This window comes from Taudactylus pleione, unplaced genomic scaffold (genome assembly GCF_031769625.1).
Source record: "Taudactylus pleione unplaced genomic scaffold, aTauple2 ptg000609l, whole genome shotgun sequence".
Taxonomy (NCBI): domain Eukaryota; kingdom Metazoa; phylum Chordata; class Amphibia; order Anura; family Myobatrachidae; genus Taudactylus; species Taudactylus pleione.
Window position 1 is genome coordinate 3,906,129 of NW_028285011.1, and position 15,789 is coordinate 3,921,917.

Consider the following 15,789-nt stretch of genomic DNA (forward strand, 5'->3'; position numbering starts at 1 on the left):
CCTCGGTCATTAAACATGACATCATCACTGACCCAGGGTCAAGCCTTAACACGTATCTTCGCTGTTAATCTAAAGCCCTATAGGTTGCCAGAAGCACAAAGAGAATCGGTGTCGAAAGAAATTAAAAATATGCTAGAGTTAGGGGTTATTGAAGAATCACATAGTGAATGGTCAAGTCCCATTGTGTTGATTCCAAAGCCCGACGGGAGTGTGCGTTTCTGCAATGACTTCCGAAAGTTGAACAGTGTTTCAAAATTCGATGCCTACCCAATGCCAAGAGTGGATGAATTGATTAAGAGACTAGGGACGGCAAGGTATTTAACCACTCTTGACCTAACCAAAGGGTATTGGCAAGTACCGTTAACCGATAGCGCCAAACAAAAGACAGCTTTTTCAGCGCCAGAGGGCTTGTTTCAGTACAAGATGTTGCCCTTCGGGCTACATGGGGCACCTGCTACCTTCCAAAGAATGATGGACAGGATTCTAAGGCCCCATAGACGGTATGCGGCTGCTTATCTGGATGACGTGGTCATTCATAGTCCTGAATGGCAGTCTCACTTACCCAGGGTACAAGCAGTTTTGGACTCCATCTATAAGGCAGGTTTGACTGCCAACCCAAAAAAGTGTAGTCTAGGCATGGAGGAAGTAAAATATCTGGGATACACCATTGGCAGAGGCCTGATAAAGCCTCAGCTCAATAAAGTTGATGCCATACAAAACTGGCCACGGCCTCTGAATAAGAAGCAGGTGAGAGCCTTCTTGGGAATTACAGGGTACTACAGGAGGTTTATACCCAATTTTGCTACCATGGCAGTCCCACTGACTGACCTGACCAAAGGCAAACAAAAAGTCATGGTAGAATGGTCCGGATGCGGAGAAAGCTTTTCAGGAATTGAAAGTAGCGTTGTGTTCCCAACCAGTCCTGATGACTCCTAATTTTGACAGGGAATTCATAGTACAAACCGATGCATCAGAAGTAGGTATAGGAGCGGTCCTGTCCCAGAACAAGGAGGGTGAGGAACACCCTATTTTCTATCTAAGCAGAAAGTTGAATGTACATGAGAGAAACTATGCCACAGTGGAGAAGGAGGCGTTGGCCATAAAGTGGGCGTTAGAGGCTCTCAGGTACTACTTGGTTGGAAGAAAGTTCAAATTGATCACTGACCATGCCCCTTTGAAGTGGATGTCCGAAAATAAAGACAGTAATGCGAGAATTACGAGATGGTTCTTGGCGTTACAAACTTTTACATTTTCAGTGGAACACAGGCCAGGAAGCCAGCTGGCCAATGCTGACGCGTTGTCATGCATTCATTGTTTGGGGGCTTCAGTTGTTCCGCCCCACAGGTCGAAACAAAGGGGGGGGATATGTGATAGGATCATTGGTAAAGTGGTCTGTGGCAGGTACATTTGTCCCAGATTCCTGTCTTATGTGTTTTAAACCTCCAGGAGAAAGTCTGCAGTGTAGCAGGCTTGAGTCTCGGCTTTTTGAAAAGCCGGTTTGGGACCTGGGGGTTGTGGGTGAGAGGAGAGGGAGGGCTCCACCCACGGCCACTCCAGGTTTTGGTTCTCTTAGCCTGGTAACAGGCTTGTTAGGGTTTCCACCTGAGAGTGGCCAATATAAGCCTAATATAAGTGTTGAGGGCTGATTGTCTCACCTGGGAGAGCAGACAGGGAGTTTGCTCAGAGACACTTGAAAACCTAACTGTAAGTGTTGTGCTGTGCCCTTGTTGCTGGTGAGGGCATTAGGCCCTGCCAGGTTCTGGTAGTGAGGGAACTACCTGTGAAGTTAGTGCCCCGACAGGGCTAGGATTTATGTTTATGTTTTCTTTATGTTTGTTTCTGACATTGTACAATCTAGACTGGCGCCGGCCAGCTTGTACTTGCATCCAGTCTGGCGTACTGTTTCCCAGCTGCTGTGTGTGAAAGGAAGGAGTCCTCTACCCAGGAGAGGGACCCCCTAACCTAACTGTGTCACAATATATATAATATATATATATATATATATATATATGTTGGATATATATATATATACATATGCAGCTGCCAGGCTGGTGTGACATCAAGCGGCCTGGCAAGGGGCTGGTGGCGGAGCCGTCAGTGGTGGCTGATGGTTTAGGTCTCCACAAAGGTTTGGGGGAGTTTCCCCCATCGGCCATTTTAGTTAAATTCAGTTACACTACTGTGCTATGTACAATATAACCCTCTTTTTCAAGCCACCAGCATTGCCACAAAGACAGATCTGTCTTTGTGGCTATGCTGGAAGCTTGAAAAAGAGGGTTACACCTCGAAACGTCGCCCTGTGGCATCATTGAATATAGCACTTTGTAAGATTCTGTAAGTGCTGTCCAGTTATTTCTTGGGAATATATAAATATATATATCTATGTGTTTAGAAAAGATGGCACTCACCAGTAGAATTGCAGCTTATTTTATTCCATTAGACAGACAGTAGGCTAACGTACAGGCGGCAACGTTTTGGTCCCCTAATGGACCTTTTCAAGCAGTCAAGCCTTAACACGTATCTTCGCTGTTGAACCCTGGACCAGGAGACACAGCTGGTGTGCACCCCAATGATGTGGCAGCAAAGTATTAGATGTGCGTGCTGAACATTGGATAAATATATATATATATATATATATATACACATATATACACCGTAATGGCGGCACTCCGGCAATAAATCATACACCAGCAGGTAAAACTATAGCAACGTTTCGATGTTTAATGCATCGTCTTCAGGTTACAAAATACAATACAAACAAACACTTACTTTATACCCCACACCACACCACGTGAAAAGAACACAGCTTCCGGGTCAGGACATGTGTTGCTCTGACATGACATCATAGAAATGGCCCATTGCCATAGTGACAAAAGTAAAACTAAAAACAAGGAAGAAAAGTGTAAAAGACAATATAATAAGAATATCATAAATTCATTAAAATGTAATCAGACTCGATTTATATAAATAACAATCCATAAGTATATTGCTGTAGATTAATAACTGTCAGGAAGGACTAGCACCGCCCACTAACAACGTCACTGGAGCGGCCCCTTGTCATGGAGATGACTAAATATTTACCAAATAGCATCCTAAAGAACAACATCAAATAAACCTATAACACTAATGTGCATTATCATCTATCCTCAACCAAATATACGATACTGTGTATATCCATGTCCATACATTAATGCAAAGACTCATAAAAAACAATGAAGCCCCCTACTGTCATTAAGCCCCTTTGGGAATAGTGTACCCAACTTATATATCCACCGCGATTCACACTGAAGAAGCCTCTGCGATCTATTTCCTCCTCTATCAAGCGGTGGAACATGGTCAATCAAGATATATCTCAATGCTGCAAGGTTATGTCCTGCCTGCGCAAAATGTCTGGCGACAGGTTGATCACTCACGCCAGAATTAATTGCCGCCCTTATTGCTGACCGGTGAAGTGCCATCCTGTCACGTAGAGTTCTGTCTGTCTTTCCAACATAACTGAGTCCACATGGACAAGTTATGAGATATATTACAAATTTGGTCTGACAACTTAACCTATATCTGATCGTATAACGCTTACCACTATGGGGATGATAAAAACCATCTCCGACAGTCAGATACCTGCATGTGAGGCAATTCAGACACCTAAAACATCCGTTCTTAGTACTAAGAAAGCCACCAGTATCCGCTTTAGCTAACTTACTGATGTCCGTTTTAACAACCCAATCACGCAGGTTTTTGCCCCTAGTGTAACATGGCATTAAAGACATATCCTTCAGGTTGAGCTCACTATCGTTCTGAACAATGGACCAATGTTTTTTAGAAATTCCACGTATCCTATCACTCAAGGTATTATAGTGATTAACCCATGGCATACGTTTACCCTTTATTTCATCAGCCCTGGGCATTAACAACTTCTCACGAGGTATTATCATAGCCTTAGATTTTGCCGATAAAAGTAAACCCTTATCATAGCCTCTATCAATAAAGTTATTGATCATGATGTCAATTTTATCTGAAGCCACTTTAGGGTCACTACAAATCCGCCTAGCTCTCAAAAATTGCGAATAGGGCAATCCATACTTTGCAGACTTCGGATGAAAGCTATTGGCGTGCAAAAACGTATTTCGATCTGTTGGTTTATTGTATAACATCGTGCTGAGGACCTCTGTTGATTTATGGATTTCAACATCCAAAAACGTAACACATGTCTCATCCACAGTATACGTGAACTTAATAGGACTATCAGAGCTATTATGTCCATTGATGAACACATCTAATTGTGTCCTATAACCTGTCCAAATGATAAAGATATCGTCTATATATCTGGTATAAAATCTGATACAATCAGATATAGCAGACGATTTAAAAAATATCTCCTGTTCCATTTTGAACATATACGCGTTGGCGTACGATGGGGCCACATTGGACCCCATCGCACAGCCAACGCGTTGGAGATACACTCAACCATCAAAGATAAAAAAATTATTAGTCAAGATCAAATCAAGCAGTTGGACAATCAAATTAATATTGGGGCCGTCATAAAGGGGATTCCCCATTAATAAATCACGAACAGCCTCAATACCATCGATGTTAGGAATAATCGTATACAGATTAGATACATCGATGCTACACAACAGACTTTCATCTGGTACAGCACCCAAGGACATCAATTTTTTCAAAAACGTAGTCGTATCCATCAGGTAATCAGGATGTCCCATAATGCATGGCTGTATTAGCGTGTCAGGGTAAACAGAAGAGGGTTGGAACAACGACCCCCGTGCCGATATAATCAGCCGACCGGGGGGGTTGTCCAGACTCTTATGCACCTTGGGAAGTGTATATAACACTGGAACTACAGGATACTTCAGTATTAAAGCATCACATAAATCCTGTGAGATAATTCCCTCCATTACAGCCCCTTCTAACAGATCCTGTAATTTCTTTTTGTATCGTATAGTCGGATCACAATCCAGTTCTAAATACACCGATACATCACACAATTGTCTTAGTATCTCACTCTTATAACTATGCACATCCTGTATTACAATAGACCCGCCTTTATCGGCGGGCCATATCACTATGTCCGTATAGGACGACAAAGGCTTGAAATTCATCCCTATTAAGGTTATTGTGTCCATCATGTACTGTCTCAGTTCTAATTACATCAACCTCCTTATCAACCATATTCAATAATGTCCTAATAGAGTCTGATTAGATTTCAATGAATTTATGATATTCTTATTATATTATCTTTTACACTTTTCTTCCTTGTTTTTAGTTTTACTTTTGTCACTATGGCAATGGGCCGTTTCTATGATGTCATGTCAGAGCGACACATGTCCGGACCCGGAAGCTGTGTTCTTTTCACGTGGTGTGGTGTGGGGTATAAAGTAAGTGTTTGTTTGTATTGTATTTTGTAACCTGAAGATGATGCATTAAACATCGAAACGTTGCTATAGATTTGCCTGCTGGTGTATGATTTATTACCGGAGTGCCGCCATTACGGTGTATATATATTGGAAGCACGATTGGAGCTTTCTATGGAGGGCACCTGGGTTTGTTGAACATTGTTTTGGGAGTGCCATCCGAACAGAATGTATATGTGAGTGGAGCCCTGCTGCAGGAAGGACCCTCTCTGGATATAGGCACCCAATTTGTTGTTATCCCTATATTGACTACACTATCTTTGGGGATCATGGCCGAAGGTGGTCTTGATACAATGGAGGATGTGTGTGTGATGTTATTAATATTGCTATGCAGACACATGGACAAATGCTCTCGTTCTCTGAATCCGAGGCGGAGGGCATTTTATTCAAAGAATCATTTGACGATGTCAGGAGGAAAGGACCAGAACAATTATATCATGATTTGTTAAAAATGAAACAAAAGGAGCTTGATTATTTTTATCATGGGGTGACATTGAGTGAATATTACAAAGAAAAACATATACCACGCGGGTTCCGTGTGAGAAATTGTCCGACTATAGGACGACACAATGTGGCATTCTGTAAGCGATGGATTGCTATATTAAATAAATGTAGCTTTGATCTTATATTATTGGTCATCGAGGAGGCTTCCCGTGAATTAAGTCTAATTAAGGAGAAAATAGCCACGTTTGAACAGATGCATAAGGAAATATTGACTGTTGATACCCAAATAAATTGGATGGAGAAACTTAATTCCCAATTGACCACGTATAAAAGGGACCTCATCCAGTTTAAAAAATCCAAATTATCCAAGGTCATTAATGACTATGAACAGAATCGTGTATATAGGTGGATTAGTGGTGGTCAGAATGATCAGCCACGGAGAAGGGGTGTACGCTATGTACACCAAGACACAGATTCGATGCAGGATGTTTTAACTACCAGTGATTCGGATAATGGTAATGCTGGACGAGGTAATTTACCACGTGTCCCTTTAGGTACAGTGACCCGAAGACAGTTATTGGAGCAAGGAGGAAACACACGCGACGAGGTAAACAGTGGACGAGGAAGAAGACGTCCGGGGCGACCACCCCTGCAGAGAAGACATTAGTGTTTAACCTCTCTCAAAGATATCTTACGGCTAATGAAATCAAGGTACTGTCAAGAGGGCTTTCATTTGTACCTACTGTTCCTTTGAACGGCCTGAATTGGGCAATAGAAAAATACAAACTTAAACGCCAATTAAAGCTACATGAACGCTTTAAGGGTTCCAAAGCAAAACCTATTATTCCCACCAGTACTGATGTACCACTTGTGGTCAAAAAACTCTCCCTGAAATCAACGTATGATCCTAATTCTAATAATCACTCTATTAGGACATTATTGAATATGGTTGATAAGGAGGTTGATGTAATTAGAACTGAGACAGTACATGATGGACACAATAACCTTAATAGGGATGAATTTCAAGCTTTGAAGTCTTTGTCGTCCTATACGGACATAGTGATACGGCTCGCCGATAAAGGCGGGTCTATTGTAATACAGGATGTGCATAGTTATAAGAGTGAGATACTAAGACAATTGTGTGATGTATCGGTGTATTTAGAACTGGATTGTGATCCGACTATACGATACAAAAAGAAATTACAGGATCTGTTAGAAGGGGCTGTGATGGAGGGAATTATCTCACAGGATTTATGTGATGCTTTAATACCGAAGTATCCTGTAGTTCCAGTGTTATATACACTTCCCAAGGTGCATAAGAGTCTGGACAACCCCCCCGGTCGGCTGATTATATTGGCATGGGGGTCGTTGTTCCAATCCTCTTCTGTTTACCTTGACACGCTAATACAGCCATGCATTATGGGACATCCTGACTACCTGATGGATACGACTACGTTTTTGAAAAAATTTATGTCCTTGGGTGCTGTACCAGATGAAAGTCTGTTGTGTAGCATCGATGTATCTAATCTGTATACAATTATTCCTAACATCGATGGTATTGAGGCTGTTCGTGATTTATTAACGGGGAATCCCCTTTATGACGGCCCCAATATTAATTTGATTGTCCAACTGCTTGATTTGATCTTGACTAATAATTTTTTTATCTTTGATGGTCGAGTGTATCTCCAACGCCTTGGCTGTGCGATGGGGTCCAATGTGGCCCCATCGTACGCCAACGCGTATATGTTCAAAATGGAACAGGAGATATTTTTTAAATCGTCTGCTATATCTGATTGTATCACATTTTATACCAGATATATAGACGATATCTTTATCATTTGGACAGGTTATAGGACACAATTAGATGTGTTCATCAATGGACATAATAGCTCTGATAGTCCTATTAAGTTCACGTATACTGTGGATGAGACATGTGTTACGTTTTTGGATGTTGAAATCCATAAATCAAAAGGGGTCCTCAGCACGATGTTATACAATAAACCAACGGATCGAAATACATTTTTGCAAGCCAATAGCTTTCATCCGAAGTCTGCAAAGTATGGATTGCCCTATTCGCAATTTTTGAGAGCTAGGCGGATTTGTAGTGACCCTAAAGTGGCTTCAGATAAAATTGACATCATGATCAATAACTTTATTGATAGAGGCTATGATAAGGGTTTACTTTTATCAGCAAAATCTAAGGCTATGATAATACCTCGTAAGAAGTTGTTAATGCCCAGGGCTGATGAAATAAAGGGTAAACGTATGCCATGGGTTAATCACTATAATACCTTGAGTGATAGGATACGTGGAATTTCTAAAAAACATTGGTCCATTGTTCAGAACGATAGTGAGCTCAACCTGAAGGATATGTCTTTAATGCCGTGTTACACCAGGGGCAAAAACCTGCGTGATTGGGTTGTTAAAACGGACATCAGTAAGTTAGCTAAAGCGGATACTGGTGGCTTTCTTAGTACTAAGAACGGATGTTTTCGGTGTCTGAATTACCTCACATGCAGGTATCTGTCGGAGATGGTTTTTATCATCCCCATAGTGGTAAGCGTTACACGATCAGATATAGGTTAAGTTGTCAGACCAAATTTGTAATATATCTCATAACTTGTCCATGTGGACTCAGTTATGTTGGAAAGACAGACAGAACTCTACGTGACAGGATGGCACTTCACCGGTCAGCAATAAGGGCGGCAATTAATTCCGGGGTGAGTGATCAACCTGTCGCCAGACATTTTGCACAGGCAAGACATAACCTTGCAGCATTGAGATATATCTTGATTGACCATGTTCCACCGCTTGATAGAGGAGGAAATAGATCGCAGAGGTTTCTTCAGTGTGAATCGCGGTGGATATATAGGTTGGGTACACTATTCCCAAAGGGGCTTAATGACAGTTTGGGGCTTCATTGTTTTTTATGAGTCTTTGCATTAAAGTATGGACATGGATATACACAGTATCGTATATTTGGTTGAGGATAGATGATAATGCACATTAGTGTTATAGGTTTATTTGATGTTGTTCTTTAGGATGCTATTTGGTAAATATTTAGTCATCTCCATGACAACGGGCCGCTCCAGTGACATTGTTAGTGGGCGGTGCTAGTCCTTCCTGACAGTTATTAATCTACAGCAATATACTTATGGATTGTTATTTATATAAATCGAGTCTGATTAGATTTCAATGAATTTATGATATTCTTATTATATTGTCTTTTACACTTTTCTTCCTTGTTTTTAGTTTTACTTTTGTCACTATGGCAATGGGCCGTTTCTATGATGTCATGTCAGAGCAACACATGTCCTGACCCGGAAGCTGTGTTCTTTTCACGTGGTGTGGTGTGGGGTATAAAGTAAGTGTTTGTTTGTATTGTATTTTGTAACCTGAAGACGATGCATTAAACATCGAAATGTTGCTATAGTTTTGCCTGCTGGTGTATGATTTATTACCGGAGTGCCGCCATTACGGTGTATATATATTGGAAGCATGATTGGAGCTTTCTATGGAGGGCACCTGGGTTTGTTGAACATTGTTTTGGGAGTGCCATCCGAACAGAATGTATATATATATACATATATATATATAGCTCGAAATAGATATTTATATATATATATATATATATACACATGTATATTCATATATATTTAAATAAATACAAATGTATTAATTTAAAAAAATTTTTAAAGGTTCCAGACAAAAGAAAACCAAAATACAAGAAGACAAAGATGATGATGGCAATTGTTCGGATGGAGAAGATGGGTCTCTTCCTAGGAATATCCAGTTCAGTTTTAAAGAGAGTGATTTACTGGTTACGATGGTACTAGAATCATACCACAGTCTCTTTGGTAAAAGAGCACAAAGTACCCCAGGAAGACGTAAAACTGCAATATGGCAAAATATAGCAGACCAAATTAGTTCTATCGCTGGGCAACCACGCACGATAAAGCATTGTAAAAAGCGATTTCATGACTGCAAGCGTAGTGCAAAGAAAAAAATGGCCAAAATTTCAAATCACCAACGTGGAACTGGTGGTGGGCCACCATTAAATTTAATCTTTAATGTTTGGGAAGAGAAATTAAGGAAACATCTTTCTCCAGTCTTGGTTGAGGGAGTACTTGGAAGTATTGATACGACAAACCAATCATCCATTCCATTGGAAGATATTGAAGCTTGTGTATATATATTTATATCAGTTTATTTTTTTGAAGATATGTATGTAAATGTTCTTTTATTTATTTTTTGGTGGGGCAGTTGTCCAAACATTGCGTAAACAAACACAGATCCAGATGCAAGATGATTCACAACCAGCCACCACATCTACAGGGATTGTTTCTGGAGGTCCTAAAAGAGTGATAGCAGGTATGTTTTTTGGACAGTATAATTAAAATGTGTATTGGCAATGAACAGATTATAATTTTTATTTTCATTTGTAAAAAGGTAAAAAAACAAATTCTCAAGCCTCCCGAAAAGAAACAACTCCAGCTGGAAAAACTTAATCTGACAAAGGATTGAAAAGGGTTTTAAACGATAATCCTGTAGTGACATTAACAAATGAATCTTTGCCCCAAACGGCTATTTCAACTTTCCCCATTTCAACGCCTGAAGTCATACAATCTGGAGAAAATATAAATTCCTCCACTGAATCAAATAATTCAAAAAGACAACGTATGTATAAAATTGTAATGGGTTTGCTTAGGTAAGGTATACTTTATTTTGAACCAAATATATTAATCTTCATAGGTCAGGAATTGCAAAGTGAAGTTGACTCCCCGGAAAATCTTTTTGAGCATTTTACAATATCTTCACCATGTAAGTGTATTAATTTAATTTTTTTTTTAATATTTGATACAATTTTAATATTTCTCATAATAACATTTAAGCATTATAGATCTGGAGAATACTGATTCTGAGATATTCGAAGCCAATCCTAGAGCACAAGAAAGTATGTTTTTTTAAGCTAATTTTTTTTTTTTTTTTATTTCATTTAAATGTTGTTAATGTTAAAACTTTTTAATTTCAACAGTTTAAAACAATAAGGGATGAACAAAGACCTATAACTCCAATTATTCCTGACGTTGGAGATGTTGGAGATATTTCACCTGGTATGTGAAGGTTGAATGTTAAAAAATGCACTAAATGCTAATAAATGCGTTTTACAATAAAAAATGTTATTTATATTTCTATAAAGATTCGGATATTGAAGTGGGATCCTTGACTTTTTCACCAGCTTCTGTTACTCCAGGTAGTTAGTTATTTTTGTATGAGGTAAATTTTGAAAATTTAGATCATTTTTCATTCAATATAGTTTACTTTTTCTAGGATCTATTCTTGCTTTTAAAATTCTGGCAAAAGCTTTTAGAAATCTAATGGTAAGGTCTACCCCTGCAGATAGACCACAAGCAACGGGTGAAAAAACACAGGTTGAGACTCCATTTGATGCAATCACAGATTTTGCCAAGTCTATGAATGATCAACAAGAAGATCATCGTCTCCGAGTTGAGGGTGATTTACAAGTTATAACTGAAGCATTAATCCAGGTTAAAGATGCTTTGAAAAGCATTAGTCGAGTACATTATGAAGAAATCCATACTTCACGTACACAAATAGATCAGCATCATAGAGAATCCCTACAAGTAGCAAGTGCAATGAATAGTAAACTTTCAAAAATGTCAAAGACTTTTGAGAAAATTACAGAACAACAAGAGGTTCTGTCTTCTGCTTTATTAGTTATGTCATCTGGAATAAAATTCTTAATGGAGGAACAGATTGTCCGTCGAAACACACCAATAAGTAGTTATGTTCCTGATTTTTCAAGCTCATTATTGAGAACAGTCATGAGGCAGGATTATTTTTCGCAAACTCAATCTGAATTATTTCCATCCAACAGATTTGACCACGTTGTTGGTCCACCAAATATTCTAAACCCAGTTCAAAGCCTAACCAATCTTCCAAATCAAATCCAAACAGGTTCATTGTTGAAAACTCCTGCGCTGGATGACTCAACTTCCATAACACGGAGACGTCTTCTCCCGGAAAATTAATCGATTGTTGAATCCGAAGTAATCCCTGCTACGATTCCTTTTGCCTAATTTGGATTTAAGGTATATATTTAAAAAAACAATGTATTAGCGTTAATTATACAGTTAGAAATCCATGTTTAAAAAATAAATTACTGTTTCATGTATATTTATTTAAATAACAGATTATCTTAATTATGGGACATAGAACATATGGGGATGCAGTAGGGTAGCCGACAGAGGGAATCCCAAACGCCGCCTTCCCAACCGTCTAATCCCGGCAAGGCAGTGTTCTCCTTGGGTTGTTTTCTGTGGATGCCTCGCCCGGCAGAAACAGCCTACCACCTGCCACTTTCCCCCGCCGACCACCGCTGTAGAAGCTTGGGCTCTGAAGTGACCAGAGGCTAAAGAAGCCTCTGATCATTTCAGAGGCAAGCGTTCCCAGTGAGGCACTGCTCGGGGGACGTCACCCGTGACATCAGGAGCCTGCCACGCATGCTTGCTGGACCTAGTTAGATCCAGTCAGAGCAAGGCAGTGGCAGTGGGAGCGTGAGTGTCGAACAAGTAAAGGTAAGTGTTGGGCTGGGGGCACTGTCTAAGGAGCATTATTAAAGCCTGGGGGCACTGCATAAGGGGACAGCCTGGGGGCACTACATAGGGACAGTAATTCAGCCAGGGGGCACAGCATAATGGAGATTTTTAACATGAGAGCCAAGTGGGGGATCAGCATGAGACCTGTGAGGCTGGATTTGTTATTGGCGCACGCATAATTGCTGAGGACCCCACTCTGCCACTTTCGTTCAGCTGATTGGCAACCATGTATATATGATATTTTCTTAACATTTAATATGCAAGTTAATTCTAATCATTTACTACTTCAACAGTGAAATAATGTTAATAGGAGTTAAATTAGTGTTTATGAGGTTGGCAAAATGAATTGTTTTAAAATTAGAAATTTTTCCATTGCCTTATAGGTTTCAAATGTTCCAGTTAAAAAGAAGATGGCAAAGTTGTTTTTTTTAATGCAAGAAAAAAATCAACGTAAAAAGTTTGACATAAAAAATTAAACAAATAAACAATTATTATATAAATGGGCAAGAAATTATTGTTAAAAAAAACATTCCCGGTACAAAAGATTTCTGTTTAAAACAGATTGTTGAAAAAAATAAAAAATGATAATGTTCTGACATTGGTTTTATTTTAAATCATTTCAAAATTGATTACTTACAATATACTTACATGGTTTTTTGGGGATGGCTAGCACATCGCCCCGCTGCTCAGCTATTCATTGGAGATCCCGGAGGATGGGGCTGATCTGCATCCTGGGTGTCCAAAAAAGGTCCGGTCTACTTCCCTAAGAGGGAGAGAAGAAAGGTGATTAGCATGAGCAGGTTTTCAAGCTGTCAGCTCTGCTCCAGGGAAAAGTTTATACTCAGGAGGGGAGGGAAAGACACAGGTTACATGACACCAGCAATGAGGTTTGTTGATACTTACATGTTTTTTTGGGGATGGCTAGCACATCGCCCCGCTGCTCAGCTGTCCATTGGAGATTCCAGAGGTTAAGGTATTTGCTTATGCAGGAACAATTACTAATGTTTACACTGAAAAATAAAAACTAGACAACTAATACTATAAAAAACAAACATATAACAATGAAAAACTGATCCAACTTGACCAAAACAGTTGTAACACATGTAACACTTATCTAAAATGGTGTTTAAACTTTAGGAATACTTAAACTGTTCCAGTAGAGGCCAAAACTTCAATGATTGGTGATTCAAGGTTGATGTTCTATTGAAAGGAAAATAAAAAAACCATGAAAAACAAATCTGGGAAATGGGTTTAACATCGATTAATAATTGTTCTAAAAACTTACATTGAAAAAATGATGCTATCAGATCACGACGAGTGCTTTGCCCAAGGCCAGCATCATCAACCACTGCAGGAGACAGGTCAGAATCGAGACTGATCAATGGATCAATCTCGGCCTCCAAACGGTTTGCACTACAAATATTATGTAAAATTGTACAAGCAATAATTATATTGCAAACCTTTGTTGGAGAATACAGCAACACACCCCTGACCTGTCAAGACAGCGAAAGCGGGTTTTAAGCAGACCAAAGGAGCGTTCTATCACTCCCCTAGTCCTAATGTGAGCTGCCTGAAACCTGTGTTCTGCAGGGGTGTCAGGATTAGCCAGTGGAGTTAGCAGCCAGGGAAAACTTCCATATCCTTGATAGCCTAAAATAAAAAATATATATATTTTTAACTTTGAAAAGAACATTAAAAAATATTAAAAGTTAAATAAATTATTTACTTACCAATCAGCCATCCATGAGGCATCTGTTGTTGTTGAAACATCTCAAAGAGGCTAGATTGCTGCAAAATAAAGGAATCATGAGAATCCCCTGCCATGCCAGCAAACACCTGCATGAAACGCATTTTTGAATCACAAATCATTTGTACATTTAGAGAATGGAAAGATTTTCGATTCCGAAAAATCTCTTCCATTTGGCGGGGGGCCATGAGAGCAATATGGGTGCAATCTATTGCACCCAAAACATTGGGGATTCGTCCCACAGCAAAAAAACCCGCCTTCACAGCATTCCATTCATGTTCTGTCTGAGGAAAATGTACAAACTCGGAAACATGTTTCCGCATTGCCAGAAGGACCTGTGACAAACAGCGAGAAAAAGTGGCTTGTGAAAAGCCAGCAATTATCGCCAGGGTCGGTTGGAATGTTCCCGACGCCAAAAAATGGAGTGTGGCTAGCAGGTTTGCCAAGCCTGGAACTGCTCTGTTCGTAGGAACACGCGGTTCAAGATCCTTCTCCAGCAGATCATACAGCTGGTAAATGGCAGCAGAGGAGAGGAGATAACATTTTATCACCTCATCCTCACGAATCCCATCCAACAACCGTCTTTGTCTATATAGACGTGGCCTTGGGATTCTAGCAACACCCAAGGAAGATAGAGTACTTTCAGGTGCACCTGCAGAAATACCCACATTCACAGCTGATTCATCAGGAGTGGCTGCAATACTCATCTGTGCCCTAAATTGCAGCCTACTCGCTTGAACACATGCTGCAAACATGAATTCCCACACTTGAGCCGGAAAACACTCCATTTTAAAAAACAGAAAATTCTATATGATAAAAATCAATCAAATTATAAGGATACTATTATCTGTGTCAGGTGTCTTCTTCTTCTTCTCCAGATTCAGGTGCGTAGTTCCTTGACAAGTAATAATTCTCTCTCCAGCTCCTCCACCTGCTGCTGATGCTGCTGCAGGAAAGAGCGATTAAAAAATACCTGGTCTATTTCTAACTTTGGAATGAACCAACTGTAATGGACTGAACCATTATTGTAACAAGCCAATAGATCATTTTAAAAATATATAATCAACACCATTTAAAACAAATAATGTTTGGGAAAGCATATTTGCTGTAACACACTTATTTTACCTGAAAAATATGTAATTTTAAACCATTTGATTTAAAACTCTCACCCCCAAGAGGTGCGGACAGTTTTTTGCGAATTCACGGCAAAATTCCCATTTATTTTGGCGAATGATATACGCATATTTGTAATTGAATAGTAACGTTCGACTTTCACAATTCAAAAGTGGATAGATTAGTATTTCAGTTGAACTGTAGATTTTCACAATATTCGCAGGTTAAATTGAATTTGGCAAAACGTTATTCGCTGGCGAAAATTTCGACAAAATCACATTCGACAGCCATTCGCACCTAATTGAATACCCCTCAAAGTCTGAGCATAGCAGTGCCACCTGTGGTCATTTAGCAGTACTGACTTATGCCTAATGGAGCTGCTGTGCTCTCTCTGTCACTGTGTCTATATCCTCCAAGCAGTGATCAGTAAACACGTGTC

At 39.6% G+C, this 15,789-nt stretch overlaps 1 long non-coding RNA gene across 1 annotated transcript; it reads right to left on the bottom strand.

Moving 5' to 3' along the window:
- Nucleotides 1–11,291: 11,291 nt before the first annotated feature.
- Nucleotides 11,292–13,429, bottom strand: LOC148480579 (uncharacterized). Its single transcript, XR_015871970.1, has 3 exons — nucleotides 13,394–13,429; nucleotides 13,139–13,253; nucleotides 11,292–11,967 (listed from the first exon to the last, which is right to left on the bottom strand). It is a non-coding gene; the product is annotated as an uncharacterized LOC148480579 (long non-coding RNA).
- Nucleotides 13,430–15,789: the final 2,360 nt, after the last annotated feature.